A 15,275-nucleotide genomic window follows, 5' to 3' on the forward strand; every position below is an offset into this window, starting at 1 on the left:
AACCAGCTTTCAGAAGGATTTGGATTATTTTCTTCCCTTTCTCAAAGACTTCTTCTGCCGTGTTGCCCCATACAATGATGTCATCAATGTACTGCAGGCGTTCTGGAGCTTCACCCTTTTCAGTGCAGTCTGGATCAGTCCATGGCAAATGGTGGGGCTGTGTTTCCACCCCTGGGGCAGTCGATTCCAGGTGTACTGGACGCCCCTCCAAGTGAAAGCAAACTGTGGACGACACTCTGCTGCCAAAGGAATGGAGAAAAACGCATTAGCGATATCAGTTGTGGTGTACCACTTGGCTGCCTTTGACTCCAGTTCGTATTGAAGTTCTAGCATATCTGACACAGCAGCACTCAGCAGCAGCGTGACTTCATTCAGGGCACGATAGTAGTCAACTGTTAGTCTCCACTCCCCATTAGAATTTTGCACTGGCCATATGGGACTATTAAAGGGTGAGTGAGTCTTGCTGATCACTCCTTGGCTCTCCAGTCGACAAATCAGCTTATGGATGGGAATCAGGGAGTCTCGGTTGGTGCGATATTGCCACCAGTGCACTGCTGTGGTAGCAATTGGCACCTGTTGTTCCTCAACCCTCAGCAACCCCACAATCAAAGGGTCCTCTGAGAGACCAGGCAAGGCAGACAGGTGTTCAATTTCCTCCATCTCCAAGGCAGCTATACCAAAGGCCCACAGGTACCCTTTTGGGTCCTTGAAATACCCTCTCCTGAGGTAGTCTATGCCAAGGATGCACGGGGCCTCTGGGCCAGTCACAAGGGCGTGCTTTTGCCACTCATTCCCAGTTAGACTCACTTCGGCTTCCAATACAGTTAGCTCTTGGGATCCCCCTGTCACACCTGAGATACAGATGGGTTCTGCCCCTTTATAGCTTGATGGCATTAGAGTACACTGTGCACCGGTGTCCACTAGGGCCTTATACTCCTGTGGGTCTGATGTGCCAGGCCATTGAATCCACACAGTCTAATAAACCTGGTTGTCCCTTTCCTCCCCCTGGCTGGAGGCAGGGCCCCTCTAGTCCTGGCCATAGTATTTGTTACTCACTTTTTGTAAACATGAATCAGAAGTCCCTTCAAGAGGATCAGAAGTGGGATCAGCCCTTCTACTCCATCTGGGGAACTGCCCGCTGGAAACTGGAACAGCATTTTTCCTGGAAGAATCCCCTTTTGTGATTGTTTTTCCTCGCAAGTCATGTACCTGTGCCTCTAGGGTCGAGGTATGTTTTCCATCCCACTTCCTCATGTCCTCTCTGTGGTCGCGCAGGTGAAACCACAGGGTACTCCGTGGTGTGTACCTTCTATATCCTCTCTCTCGAGCAGAGGAACCCTTACTCCTAATAGCTGAGATATGGGCCCATACAGGTGGGGAGAAGGACGTATCCTCTTTGAATTGCTGGAACTCTCGGGACAGTTTCTCCACAGCCAAGGCACAGGCCTGTAGGGAGCAAGAGAGGCTTCTTTTGTATTGCCAGAACTGGCCAGCCACATCATCCACCATTTGTCCCTAGCCTTCTTTCCAGGACATTATTGCCAATGAGTTGGCATACGACGGTGGTGCACTTTGTAAAAACTTCCGCCACATGGGTCACGTGCATTGGACTTTGTCTGGATCTGTGGGTAACTGCTTGTTATCCGGATCATTATAAATCACCTCCAGCATGGCTAATTCCCTCAGGTACTGGATACCTCTCTCCATGGTGGTCCACTTGCCCAGGTGACATGTAACATCTTCCTTGAAGAGGTACCTTTCCTTCACGCCTGACAGAAGTCGCCTCCAGAGGCTGAGGACTTGTGCTTTTCTCCCAATCGCCTTGTCAATGCCCCCTTCCCTAGACAGGGATCCCAGCTGCTCGGCTTCCCTACCCTCCAGTTCCAAGCTACTGGCCCCGTTATCCCAGCATCGGAGCAGCCAGGTAACAATGTGCTCGCCTGGATGGCAGCCGAAATCTTTTCGCATATCGCGCAACTCGCTCAGGGATAGAGATCGGGTGATTATTTCAAGTTCTGCCTCTTCCTCCTGTTCTCATGATGACCCTGCTTCACCTTCATCCCTCACTAAGCAAACTGATTTCTTTGTGCGTTTCTTCTTCTGTACAGGGGCAACTGATACTGACACAGTTTGGTTCTCTCGTTCAGCTGCAGTGCCTGTCGGCCTGTTTTCCCTCTCCCTTCCCCCTGAGGGTGCTGCCTAATATCAAGCAGGGTTTGGTAGATACTGGCCAGGACCCAGCACAGTGCGGTAAGTTGTGCGGCTCTGGAATAGCCACAGCATTTTCCTTTCAAATATTCTACCACTTCATGAGGGTTCTGTAGTTGCTCGGGAGTGAAGCTCCAAACCATTGGAGGTGAGAAGTTCTCTAGATACCTGCCCATATCCTCCCACATGCCGTGCCACCCATGGCTATCCAGACTTCGGGCAGATCTCTGGGTGGTATTCTTAAAAAAAAAAAAAAAAATTTTTGTAGCCCTAAACAAGACCTGAAACACATTCAGGAGACATAGCACTAACAGCATACTGGCTTGCGCATCCCAAGTATATTCAAAATTCTCAAAAGCTGTTGTAATTAGCCTGAAAGAGAAAGGGGAGGTGAAAGAGCGGGAGGAAGTATCCCCCCCCCGGTCTTCCCCATAGAGTGAGTGAGATTACTAATAAATTCCGGGAGAGGGCGCCCGAGGTACGGGCATGACAACAATGCCGCATACAAATACCAGCTTAACTCCATGACCAGTGATGTAATCATATCATAAGTCGACATTACCCATGAAAGGATTGAAACCCCAAGGACAAGGGGATGTTGTAAATACCTTAACCACTCAGCCCAAACGTATGTTTCCTTTTGTTCCATGAGAAGGTCATGACCTTAAGCCCTTTCTCAGATAGCTTAGCTTAGCTTTTTAGTCAAAAGAACGTAAATCAAGGAAGAATAGATAGCAGAATAGCTAACGAGCATTCTTTAGGATAAGCTGTTCCAAAACATGTAAGTGTGTCACTCACTGCGCAGAATCAAAAGGAAAAGGTCAACTACCGGACAAGTGATGAAGACTATCGGAGACCACCAGATGACACTCGACGACCACCAATTTACTGCGCATGCGACACGAACATTTGCATATTTTAATGAATTCTCGGAAATCTTATGTTTATGTAAATTATTTCCTGGAAATTCTATGCATATGTATAACCACAATGTATAAAATCTCTAAGAGTTTGTTAAATCGTTAGAGCACTCGTGGTGGACTCATCCCTAATGCTGCCCAGCGCCATAATAAAGGTTGCCTGCTTAACAGTAACCTCATTGCTATCGAGTTTTATTTCAGGGAACTCTCTGAAAACTCCGTTTCCCCTACGGGGAGATTCGGACTTGAAGGAGAAGTATCCGTGAATTTTTGTTTCACCCAGTATAGCAAAATGATAGTCCTGATCCCTCTCCCAGAGGTGATAAACATCACCGCAGGGAATACATAGTGCATATAAGAATTTATGCAACACCACCATGCAAACAAATGAATCAACATTGTGACCAGCAACTATTTAACTAATATGAGAAATGCGTATAACAAATTTGTTTTAACACGCTCTGGTCAGACCTGTGGTTACATCAACCCTTTGAGCCCCACGCTGGGTGCCAAAAAGGACTGTCATGGTTTAGGCTCAGCTGGCAACTAAGCACCACGCAGCCACTCACTCGCTCGCTGCCACCCCCCCCCACCCCCAGTGGGATGGGGAGGAGAATCAGAAGAAAAAGGTAAAAACTCGTGGGTTGAGATAAGGACAGTTTAATAGGACAACACAAGGAGAAAAGAAATAATAACAACAATAATACTAATTTTAAAAAGTATACAAAGCAAGTGATGCACAATGCAATTGCTCACCACCAGTTCCCGAGCCTCCTCCCCTAGTCAGCCCCCCCAGTTATATACTGAGCATGACATCATATGGTATCGAATATCCTCTTGGCTAGTTCGGGTCAGGTGTCCTGGATGTGCCCCCTCCCAGCTTCTCGTGAAAATTAACTCTATCCCAGCCAAACCCAGGACAGGTAGGAAAGACTGCAGTGATCACACACAAGGCTCAGCCAGACAAGTGTACTGATGAGCCCTGTTTTACATGTCACTGGCCCCTTTTATACCCTTTTCTGTCTAACTCCCCTTTTGTTCCTCCCTGCTTCTCCTTCCCCCTGCACATTCCCTCATCAGCTGGCATAGTTTCACTGACCCCACTCCAAAATCCTGGACCCTCAGGTTTGCATCCTTATCAGTTACAAAGTCCCAGGTTTGCCTGAAGTTTCTTGATAGCCCATCAATTAGTGTGACTGATCAGGTTTGTTTCTGGTTATTGTCTTTGTTAATGCTAATTGCCTCCCTCCCTCCCCTTATCACCCCAACTGAAAAAATAAACATTCTCACACTCCACATATCCTTACCAATTAGTGTGACTGACCAGGTTTATTCTTATCACTACCTCCCTTATCACGTGTCCCTCAGGTTTGTGTCTGAATGTTCTTGTTTATGGCTCCTTTGGCCAGATACTCTTAAAGGAGCAGACACTCTCCTTCGACATACCCTTACACTACTGCCAAAAAGAGGTGCTGTACATCAACATAGGCATTCCTGTAGATTATATTGAATTATCTCAACTGTCTATTTCAGTTCCATGTTTGTGCACTTGTGTGCAGATTAAACCTTGTTCCAGTCTATGTATTTTAATGAAAAGACACAATTTTAAACAAATTAGTGATACCCAATTAGATATTATGCCTAAGATAAACATTGTCAAAACTGAATTTTTAAAAAATATATCTTAAACTCCAAACATTTGGAGATCCTAGCTTAAAAGTAGCTTGTTTGGTACTTGGTGGTGAAGTATTGTACCAAGAGGGAGCTCAGCTTAATGCTAATGTGCAAAATTTTAAATTTTTGAGGGAGAGAGACTAAAGAGGGAGATAGAGGAACTTGAGAGGTGGCGGGGGGGGGAGGGGGGGAGAGAGAGAGAGACTAGTCACAGAGCAGCTTGAGAGACAGAGACTTGTGTCGTGGTTGAACCCCGGTAGGCATCTAAGCACCACACAGCTGCTCACTCACCCCCCCACACCCAGCGGGATGGGGAAGACAATCGGAAGGGTAAAAGTGAGAAAACTCGTGGGTCGAGATAAAGACAGTTTAACAGGTAAAGCGAAAGCCGGACGCGCAAGCAAAGCAAAACAACAAATTCATTCATTACTTCCCATCGGCGGGCAGGTGTTTACCCATTTACAGGAAAGCAGGGCTCCATCACACTTAACGGTTACTTGGGAAGGCAAACGCCATAACCCCAAACGTACCCCCTTCTTCCCTGCAGCTTTTATTGCTGAGCATGACGTCATATGGTATGGAATATGCCTTTGGTCAGTTGAGGTCAGCTGTCCCAGCTCTGTCCCCTCCCAACTTCTTGTGTACCCCCAGCCTACTTGCTGGTGGGGCAGTCTGAGGAGCAGAAAAGGTCTTGACTCTGTGTAAGCACTGCTCGGCAATAACTAAAACATCCCTGTGTTATCAACACTGTTTTCGTCACAAGGCCAAAACATAGCCCCATACAAACTACTATGAAGGAATTTAACTCTATCCCAGCCAAACCCAGTACATTCTCCACCCCTTATTCCATACCATTTATGTCATGTTCAGATGCCATGCTATCCAACAGATCCTCATTAACCACCAACCCCCTTCCTGTCCTTTGATACATATGCAGATATCATTCCCTTAGTCTATGTTCCACCTCTGTAAAATGTCCATTGGGTTTGTTTAGTCCATGACTTTGGGGTCCATCTGTTATGGTGGTCACTCAGGACAGGAGAGGTGGTGTGTTGCATGGAGTTATTGGGCACCAAAGCCAGCTGAGGTCGGGTCACTGCTGCACTTGCACTGCTTCTTGTGAGTCTCGTCCTCCATTGGTCCGGGTGGTTTCTGCTGTAGTACTTACGATAACATGCAACTCAAATCATGGGTTACAACAATGTAAAGGTATATCCATTACAATCGCCGCCCCTGGCCACTTTGGGCCAGGCCATAGGGTTTAACGTTGCAATTAACTCCTCTCCTTGCCCCTGCTCTGGCATGGGCTTATCCACAGCCACAGTTGGTTCAAGGTGTACCTGCTCTGGTGTGGCTTTATCCACGAGCCACAATCCTTTCAGGGGAGTACCTGCTCCAGCGTGCCCTTACCCACGGCCACAGTCCATTCAGGAGCGTACCTGCTGCAGCATGGACATATCCATGGCCACAGATGCTTCGGGGTGTCCTGCTCCCATGTGGACAGTCATTTCAACTCGAGTTCACACTGGAGTTCCAGTCTGTCCAGTACAGCAGCACAGGAACAGCAGCAATGCCCTGGCCATGTGCCAGCCTGGGCGCATTGCCATTGCTGTTATCAAAATGTTCCCAGGCACAGCAGAGTAAGGTGATAAGCAGTACAGCAAACAGCAAAAGCAAAAAGCAGCCACTAACGAGCACTAGACTAATATACAGTAAGGCAAGCAAGCCCCGTGGGAAGCACAGGAGCCTTCCAATTAGTAGCTGTATGGATTGTCTGGTTCATAGTTCACAAACAAGTTTCACCATGTCTAGTGCACACAGGTGACTCATGGGGGGTTACAAAAGCGACCCAGCCTTGGATTGCCTTGAGGCCCTGTCTCTCTGCAGAGCTGACTCATAACTCACGGGGGGGGGGGGGGGGGGGGGGGGGGGGGGGGGGGGGGCTGTGTAGATAGCTTAGCCTGTGGAGGACCTCAGCTGGACCGAGGAGCCTGGGGAGGATATTGACCTTGACAAGATTGCAGTGTTCCTGTGAGAGAACAAGAAAGGATGAGAAGCATGCCTGTGCCTGGGAAACTAAGCTTAAGGAATGTGTTGATCGTTTGCAGTTGTGATAAGGAACCTGAAAAAAGTCACCCAATGAGGGGTGAGAAAAACAACTTCTGACAACTTTCTGACCAATGAGGGACAGACATATGTACAAGGTAACAAGTATACTGGGTATAAATTTGCTGGCTTGTAGTAATAAAAAAACCTTCTTTGCTTGTACTATAAGAATGCGTACTTGTCGTTTGTCCGTCTCGACCACGACATTAGCCCTGGGTTGTCTGATAAGCCCTAAACTAAACAGGGTGGTGGCTGCACCATTCAAAGAACCAAAACCTGAACTGAGCCTTGAAATCCCTTAACAAATAGTATGCCCTGAGTCTCAGTCCAACCACTCTTCAGTTGCCTGAGGAAGCAAGGTAAAGAAAAGCTGGAGGGTTTCATCTTCAGTTTCAAAGGACAACCTTGTGTACTCAAACAATCACAGACCAGCGAAAGAAAGAAAGATAGATAAGGGGAAACTCCACTCAGATATACATAATCCACTCAGGCATAGTCATACACACCCTTCCGCAAGTCAGGGGATAAAACCCTTAAGATTCAGGTTGGAAATCGGGGAGTCACTTCTCCAACTATACAGCTGGCTTGTGAAGGAGACCCTTCCCCCCCTTGATCGGGATGCCGGTCGAGGTAGCTTCCCTGGGATTGAGAGCCCTTACCTGGAGAGGTAAGTGAATATTGTTTATGCTTTAAGTTTGTAAACACATGTGTGCTTGTGGTTGTCTGTGAATCGCTTGTGGTTGTAATAGTGTGATATCAAAAAGCCAGTCGAAGAAACTCTCTAAGACTCATTTTGGAGTTTTAGAAAGCAGGCATTCTTTATTGCAGCGCTGGATGCATGGGGGATAGTTCCACCTAGCGTGCATGCCACAGCTTTAGCACAAACAGGTTGTATAGAATATCTGATGAATATGTAATTAGTTTAGTATACATAGACATAAAAATGATTGCAACTGATTATCATAGTACTGCCTACATCCGATCATGCGCAATGAAGGATCCACTTGAGTCGAAGGGCTGCTTTTGCGACCACCGACCCATTTGAAGTTCTTGTTGGCTGTCCTTGAAGTCTTTGTTCTTGTCCTTGTTCTTTGATCTTGAAGCTTAATGCAGTTTCAAATCACACGTGGTCAGTTTCAACATTGTTCTCATCTAGCGTACAGGAACATCTAGTCATAAGAGCCAAGAACTGCAAAACTTATGAATAATTACTAGTTAATCACTTGACTACACTTTTGTAATTATCTCCCCAGCTACCCTTTGTCTATTGCTTCAACCATAATGTTAAGATATGATCACTTATCAAATCTCACTTATACAGTTATCTAGCAGCAAACCAGTTTTCATAGAAGGTACAAAATATTAAAACCATAAAAATTTGAACAAACCACACGAAATGTATGGACATATGCTATCAGTTCCCCCCTTTCTGTTTGAGGCTACTAATTCTTTTAGTAGTCTCACCTGAATACAGATTGTGTCACAGCTCGTTTAAGACAGCTAAAAGCGACATCAGATTATAACAATGATGATAACAATCACAATTACATTTTGCAAAAGCCCAGCTAACCATCCAGTCAGAGAAAATCCAAAGTTTTGGAATATTTTGTTTAGCCAAAAACTTTCTATGTTTGATCTCAGTTCTCTACTACTTTGAGCTACATGTCTTATTCTGTCTATCTGATGGTTTAAATCATCTGTCACATTTGGTATGTGCATACAACATGAATCATTTGAAAATCCAATGTACCCACATACTCCATGTTCTTTTAGTAGTAGTAAGTCTAAAGCTAACCGATTTTGCAATGCCATTTTACTAGTAGCCTGTACTTGTGCATTGAGTTCATTTAGCCCACTTTGAGTAGCATTAGCTAATGTTTCTACTTGGAGTGAAAGATTGTGGAGAGTAATTTTATTTTGAAGAGTTGTTAACTGTGGTAAGAATATAGATTCCAGTACCCATCCTATTTTGGTTCCAGTACTTGGTGATTGCCAGGAATCATCTTCTCGCTTTACCCGATTCCACCATCGAGGCCGTAAGGGGGATTTCTTCCAGAGAGGGCATAAAGTTAGTAAGCCTAAAGTCCATTGTTTACTCTTGTCCTTCATGGGAAGGTGAGTGGACCATGTACCATCACTACTCACCCAGACAGTTAGTCCTAAACTTTCCACCTGTCCTTTAATACAGTCAATTCCAGGCCAAATTTTCCTTCCATTATTAAGAGGGGACCAAGTATCATTTAAAACATTACTATAATTTCTACAAGCACATCCCCATCTTAGAGCTTTAGCTACTGGATAAAGTCTTTGAACTTCTGGGTCAGAGGAATTACAAGTATAGACTTTCGTACAGATCCATTTAGGATGTGTGATTTTCTCTGTTTGTCTAGTCCAATCTAAATTCCCATAGATAGTTCTGGCTCTGGGTGGATCTAATAAGGGCCCTGTAACTCCAGTAAATTCCAAACACCATTCTATATTTTGAATATGATCCCAAGTTCCTCTCTGCACTTGTCTCCATGGTTTTGGCAATTGGCAGCCCCAAGGGGTGTTTGTACAAGTTTCTCCTGAAGGACGATAAATTAATTCTTTTGCCCATGAGGTGGATGGTTTGGTAATGTTACAATTCAAAATGCTATAATTCCTTCTTTCAAAGTTTAAAGAATAATTGCCATCCAAATCCGTCCAATTTAATCTGCTAAACTGATTCTCATTGTCCCACATCTTTTCCCAAGTTTTGGTTAGATTCAATGTCAATATTCCCCATGGAATTGGATTTTCAGCTGACTTTGGAATCGGAAGGCAGGCTGTTATTGAGGTTAAATTTTGTACCTTTGCAAAACCTTGAATCAATTGTAAAACTAGATTGTCTTTTATCAAAATCACAGGGACGACTAGTATCAGGATTAGTAATTCAAACAATAATTGCTTCATTTTGTTTATCTTATACTACAGATTCTTTTATCATGTCAATCCGTGATTCTGCCTTTGTAATTTTACATCTACTATTATTTATCTTATGTTTAGAAAACTTAAAAGAAAATATTTAAACCTATAACACACAAAAGGATTACTGCCCCTGACAATATCCCTAATAACAACCCCAATATTATAAGCTTTACACAATTGTTCTCCCAAGTACATAGCATGGAACTTATTTATAGATTTTCAATTTCAAAGGACCAGTCTTCTTTAGACTTCCAGTTCCCTGTTGGTGCTTTCTTTATTCTTGAATAGTGAAGCCAAGGTCCTTTTCCCCAGACCTTTACTGCTGTATATGTTGTTAAAATGACTTGATACGGTCCTTTCCACTTCTCAGCTAGTGGTTCTGAAGTGTAGGGTATGGCGTTCGGAAGATCTCGCGATGTCACGGAAAGATGGAGGGTTAGTCGCAGCCCCTATGACGCATCTGTAATCCCGCCTACCCTTGTTAGTATAAAAGGAATTAACTGCACAATAAAAAGCGGAAGTTGACGCTCACACTGTGTGTGTTATCTGTCTCTTTCCCTGGTCCGGGCCGACCAGTGATCTAGTCGCAGCACCTTGATATGTAGCAAACACTACATAGTGGTGACCCCGACGTGATCGGTCGCACAGGCGACAATGGAACTTGCGCAAGTGATTAAGGTATTAAAGGTATTGGCTGATGAGGTGGGTGCCCGCGGTTCGATTAGGAAGGGCCCCACGGGCGAATGCATCCTATGGATGCTGCGCCGGGGAGACATTAGGTCTCCTAGAGAAGTTTTGAGCCCTCCCAAATGGGGAGAGATTCGGGAGTCTTTGCTCCAATCTGCGCTCGCGGGCGAGCGCGGAGCTGCTTGAACGATTGCAAAGTTGGGGAAAGGTGGAGAAGGCGGTCGCGGAAGGACGGAAAGCTGGGGCGTGCTGGTTGGCGGCGCGAGCTGCTTTGTTTGCGGATGAAGCGCCGCCTCAGGAACAGCGGGAGATAGTGCCCTCAGGGACAGTAAGTCAGACTCAGACGGAGTGGGCGGCCGTGGAGCGGGGTTCACAGAGTGGTCCATCTCTGATTGAGGGCATGGACACGGAGGGTACGGCAGAGACGGAGGTTTTTCCTGTAGGGACCGCACTAGCGGGGCCGGATGTGCCCCCTCCGCAGTATTCATGGGAGGAGTTGCGGCGGGTGGTTCGGAAGGACTTAGAGGAATGCCTCTTGGACTGGGTTCCAGGCAAGGATGTCAAGGGAGATTTATACCGTCAGTTGAGAGAGTGGGAGGAACGGCCACCCGCGGAGGGGATAACTGGGAGGCAGCGGGGGTTGGAGACTGTGGCAGAGGAGGAAACACCCCCCCGCGGGGGAAATCAGGCGCCCTTGCCGGGAGAGCGGACTGAGCCTCCTGAGCCTTTGCCTGAGCCTATGCCTGCTGAGCCGTCAGCTGCACCCCCTCCGGCGCTTCCTCCGGCCCCTCCCTCGGCCCCTCCCTTTCCGCCCCCCCTCCGCCCACTTGCAGCGGCGCGTGTCAGCCGGACATGGAATGGCCGCCGCCAGCCGCGGCCGCGGCCGGCCCCCGGGCAGAACCATCCGCGCCCCCGCCACCGCCCTTTAATCCATCCCGCCTCTCGGAACCAGAGACGGTGAAACCGACTGCGCCCGCGATAGACGCGGAGCCGCCTGCAGTAGCCGCTGCGGACGAGAGGGAGAGACATTGGAGGGGAGTAATAAAAGATGCCCTTGTGGATGGGACTATGCTCCAAGCATTCCCAGTTGTTGTACAAAATAATGGACAAAAAAGATGGGAGGCGTTTCACTGGAAAGTCCTTGAGAAATTAAAGACTGCTGTGAGTCAATACGGAATCCGCTTATTGATAAAGCCAGTAAGAAACCCTCGGTCAAGTGTTTTAATTGTGGTAAACTTGGACACATCAAGAGCCAATGTAGAGTTTCTGCTAACAAAAAGACGGTGCAACAGTTGTAAGAAAGATAACCATACCACCAAGAATGCAGGAAGAAGGAAAACTTTACAGCGAGTGCCAAGGCCCCTTGCGCGACGACACAAATGCAAGGGGTTTGGGCTGCCGGCCCTCAGGCAGCCTCGCAACTACCAGATCCACCACTGCAGGAAGCTCCGGAGTGGACGTGGAAACCACAGTACACATTCAACATAAAGCAACCATTGGGGTTTGGGCTTAGTGCATTTTTAATGGGGTGATCTTCAACAGCTCTAAAAGGAATCCTGGTAGTCCCAGGGCTTATTGATGCAGATTATTGTGGGACTGTGAAAATTATGATTCATGTTTTAATCCCTCCTGTTTCTATTCCTAAAGGTACCAGAATAGCACAATTAGTTCCATTCAGGTCATGTGTTCTGAACCCAGGTGAAGTACAACATGGAGATGGTGGATTCGGCTCCACAGGGAAACTGCAGGTATACTTTGCCATGGACATAACAAGAGGTAAACCAGAAAAGGTAGTGCAATTGGAAGGGCCTGACGGAGTTATCATCAAGAAACTGATGACAATCAATACAGGAGCTGATGTTACGATTATTTCACGATGCATTTGGCCTCCATCATGGCCATTGATCAATCCAAATTTTGGCATTGCAGGGATAGGGGGCACACAAGCCACCTTAGTAAGTCAGCTACCCATTACCCATTTGTGTTCCCCGACGGTGAACATGTTACGATGCGTCCGTATATCATGACTACCCCAATTGAATTGTTTGGCCTCATAGGCCGTGATTTATTGAGCCAAATGAAGGCAATGTTAGTGACCCATCCTTTTTAGGAGCAGTCACTGAGGGGCAGCCAATCCTGAAAATTAGCTGGAAAACAGATGAGCCTGTTTGGATTGATCAGTAGCCGCTAAATTCTGAAAGGCTGCTAAAAATACAAGAGTTAGTTGAGGACCAATTGAGAGCGGGACATGTTGTTCCTTCTACTAGTCCATGGAATACACCAATATTTACCATTCCCAAGAAAAGTGGGAAATGGAGACTGTTACATGATCTCAGAGCTGTGAATGCAGTGATGCACAGTATGGGAGCCCTGCAGCCAGGTTTGCCGTCTCCAGTTATGCTTCCAGAAGAATGGGATTTGTTAATTATAGATCTAAAGGATTGTTTTTTCACCATTCCCTTGCACCCAGATGATGCTGAACAGTTCGCCTTTTCGGTACCATCGATTAACAAGGCAGAGTCCTATAAGAGATACCATTGGGTCGTGTTACCACAATGAATGCGCAATTCCCCCACGATGTGTCAGGTATATGTGGCCTGGGCATTAGAGCCTGTAAGAAAGCAGTTTCCTCAGTTGACTATTTATCATTATATGGATGACATTTTGATAGCGGGAAGGAACTTGCCACAGGATGAAATTTTAACTGAATTACAGGACACCTTAAGCCATCGCGGATTAATAATCGCTCCTGAAAAGGTGCAAAAGGCAGCACCTTGAAGTATTTGGGGTGGCACATAGATGCTAGCAATGTTTAACCTCAGAAGGTTCAAATAACATTAGAAATTTCAATGGTACATGATGTCCAGAAGCTTGTGGGAGATATCCAGTGGGTGCGGAATCTTTGCGGTATCAATAATGATGATATGGCCCCTCTGGTAGAACTCTTTGGTACGAGCGCACGTGCAGATGAGAAATGGCAAATGACAGAGCTGACCAATTGGTTGCAGCGGCATGGGAGCCTCCTCCAGGGAATCGTTTTCAACAAGCACAGCAATCACATGCGTTCTTGCACCAACCCGCTAGGATGTTAGCAAAGCAATTTGACTTACCACTCACTGATGCCCAAGGTATCGTCAAAGCATGCCCCGATTGTCAAAAGGAAGGGCTGGGCTTGGGCTGTGGGGTTAACCCATGAGGTCTTTTGCCATTGCAATTGTGGCAAATGGATGTCACCTATGTCATGTGGTTTGGTGCAAAGCGTTATGTGCATGTGTGTATTGATACCTATCCTGCTACCATGTGGGCCACGGTACAAACTGGAGAAAAGGCCTTACATATTGAATGACATCTTCACGCTTCTTTTGCAGTGCTGGGTGTGCCTAAAGAAATTAAGACGGACAACGGCCCAGCCTATGGTTCTACACGATTTGCTCGATTTTGTAATTTGTGGGGAATTCACCATGGTACGGGTATTCCACATCTTCCCACAGGACAGGCTATTGTCAAACGGGCCAACCAAACCTTAAAGAGCATGCTGCAAAAACAAAAAGGGGGGAACCCAGGGCTTACTCCCAGAGGAACGATTGGCCAAAGCCTTATTTGTGCTAAATTATCTTAGATTGACAGGTGATCACAAAGACCCACCAATGGTAGTGCATCATGCTCTTTTACAGGCGGAAAGGACGCAACAAAGTACAGGAATCATGGTAATGTATAAGGACCCAGAATCCAGGAAATGGTGCGGACCAGCAGAAGTAAACCTTACTGGGAGAGGGTATATGTGTCTGCTTACAGATCGAGGCCTTCGCTGGATCCCAGCTAAGTGGGTCAAGCCATGGCTTCGCACTGATGCTGGACCCGGAATTGTCCCAATGGCAACTGGCACGGCACCGGCGGGTGCTGGAGCCACTGATCCGACAGATTCTGACTAATAGAGTATTACACTTTAGAGGACTAGCGGACATTGAGTCCTTCAGAGAGGTTTTTAGAAAAGCGTGCCTTATTGTATGTAGAACTTGCTTTAGGTAAAAGGTGTGTTAAGCATAATTTGGTTAAACATAGTGTGATTACGGGAAGATAGTGTGGGGTAAATGTAAAAGTTAGTTAAAGCCAAAATTAGGGGTAAGGTCTATTTCCATTAATAACCTGGGAACGAGGTTGATTGTGTTTCCACAGATACAGGCCCACGACGGACTCCTGTTGAATTTGCACGACCATCATCATCTGGAGCATCATAGATGGTGTGGCAATATGAATACCACCTCAGTCAAAAACTAACGTATAGGTCACCTTGGCTAACATAACAGGTCAAGATTCTCTGTGCACCGCAACCGCATCATAAAGCCCACGAACCAATAGACAAGATGGCTATGACTCGTGCAGCGCGCCTGGCCAGCGAGCGCATGCGTCATAGATTGCAACCGAGGCGGACTTTTGGCACCCGCTGGCCACGTATGCTAAAATCCTTTCCTCTGCAAATGTATAAATACCGGGATTTTCCGAAGAGCATCGGGCTGGTGTACAGTGAGGCCATCGTTGCCTCTGTGGGGACGCCCACGGAAAGCTGGCACCTACCGATTGCTGGGCTGAGTTCGCGGAGCAAGATGGCACAAGAATGTATGGATGGTTCATCTTCCTCATAGTCCTCATGGTTTGGGTTATTAGGGGTAACGGGTTGGCTCAAAAAATTATGGGCATTGTTGTAGTTATTGTGATTTTAGCTATTGTAAT

General features: G+C 46.4%; 1 long non-coding RNA gene across 1 annotated transcript; it reads left to right on the forward strand.

The window, feature by feature from the left end:
• The first annotated feature begins 11,426 nt into the window (after nucleotides 1–11,426).
• Nucleotides 11,427–14,611, forward strand: LOC138683486 (uncharacterized). Its single transcript, XR_011323001.1, has 3 exons — nucleotides 11,427–11,600; nucleotides 11,667–11,755; nucleotides 14,558–14,611. It is a non-coding gene; the product is annotated as an uncharacterized lncRNA (long non-coding RNA).
• The last annotated feature ends 664 nt before the right edge of the window (nucleotides 14,612–15,275 follow it).

The sequence above is a fragment of the Haliaeetus albicilla genome, chromosome W (assembly GCF_947461875.1).
Source record: "Haliaeetus albicilla chromosome W, bHalAlb1.1, whole genome shotgun sequence".
In the NCBI taxonomy this organism is placed as follows: domain Eukaryota; kingdom Metazoa; phylum Chordata; class Aves; order Accipitriformes; family Accipitridae; genus Haliaeetus; species Haliaeetus albicilla.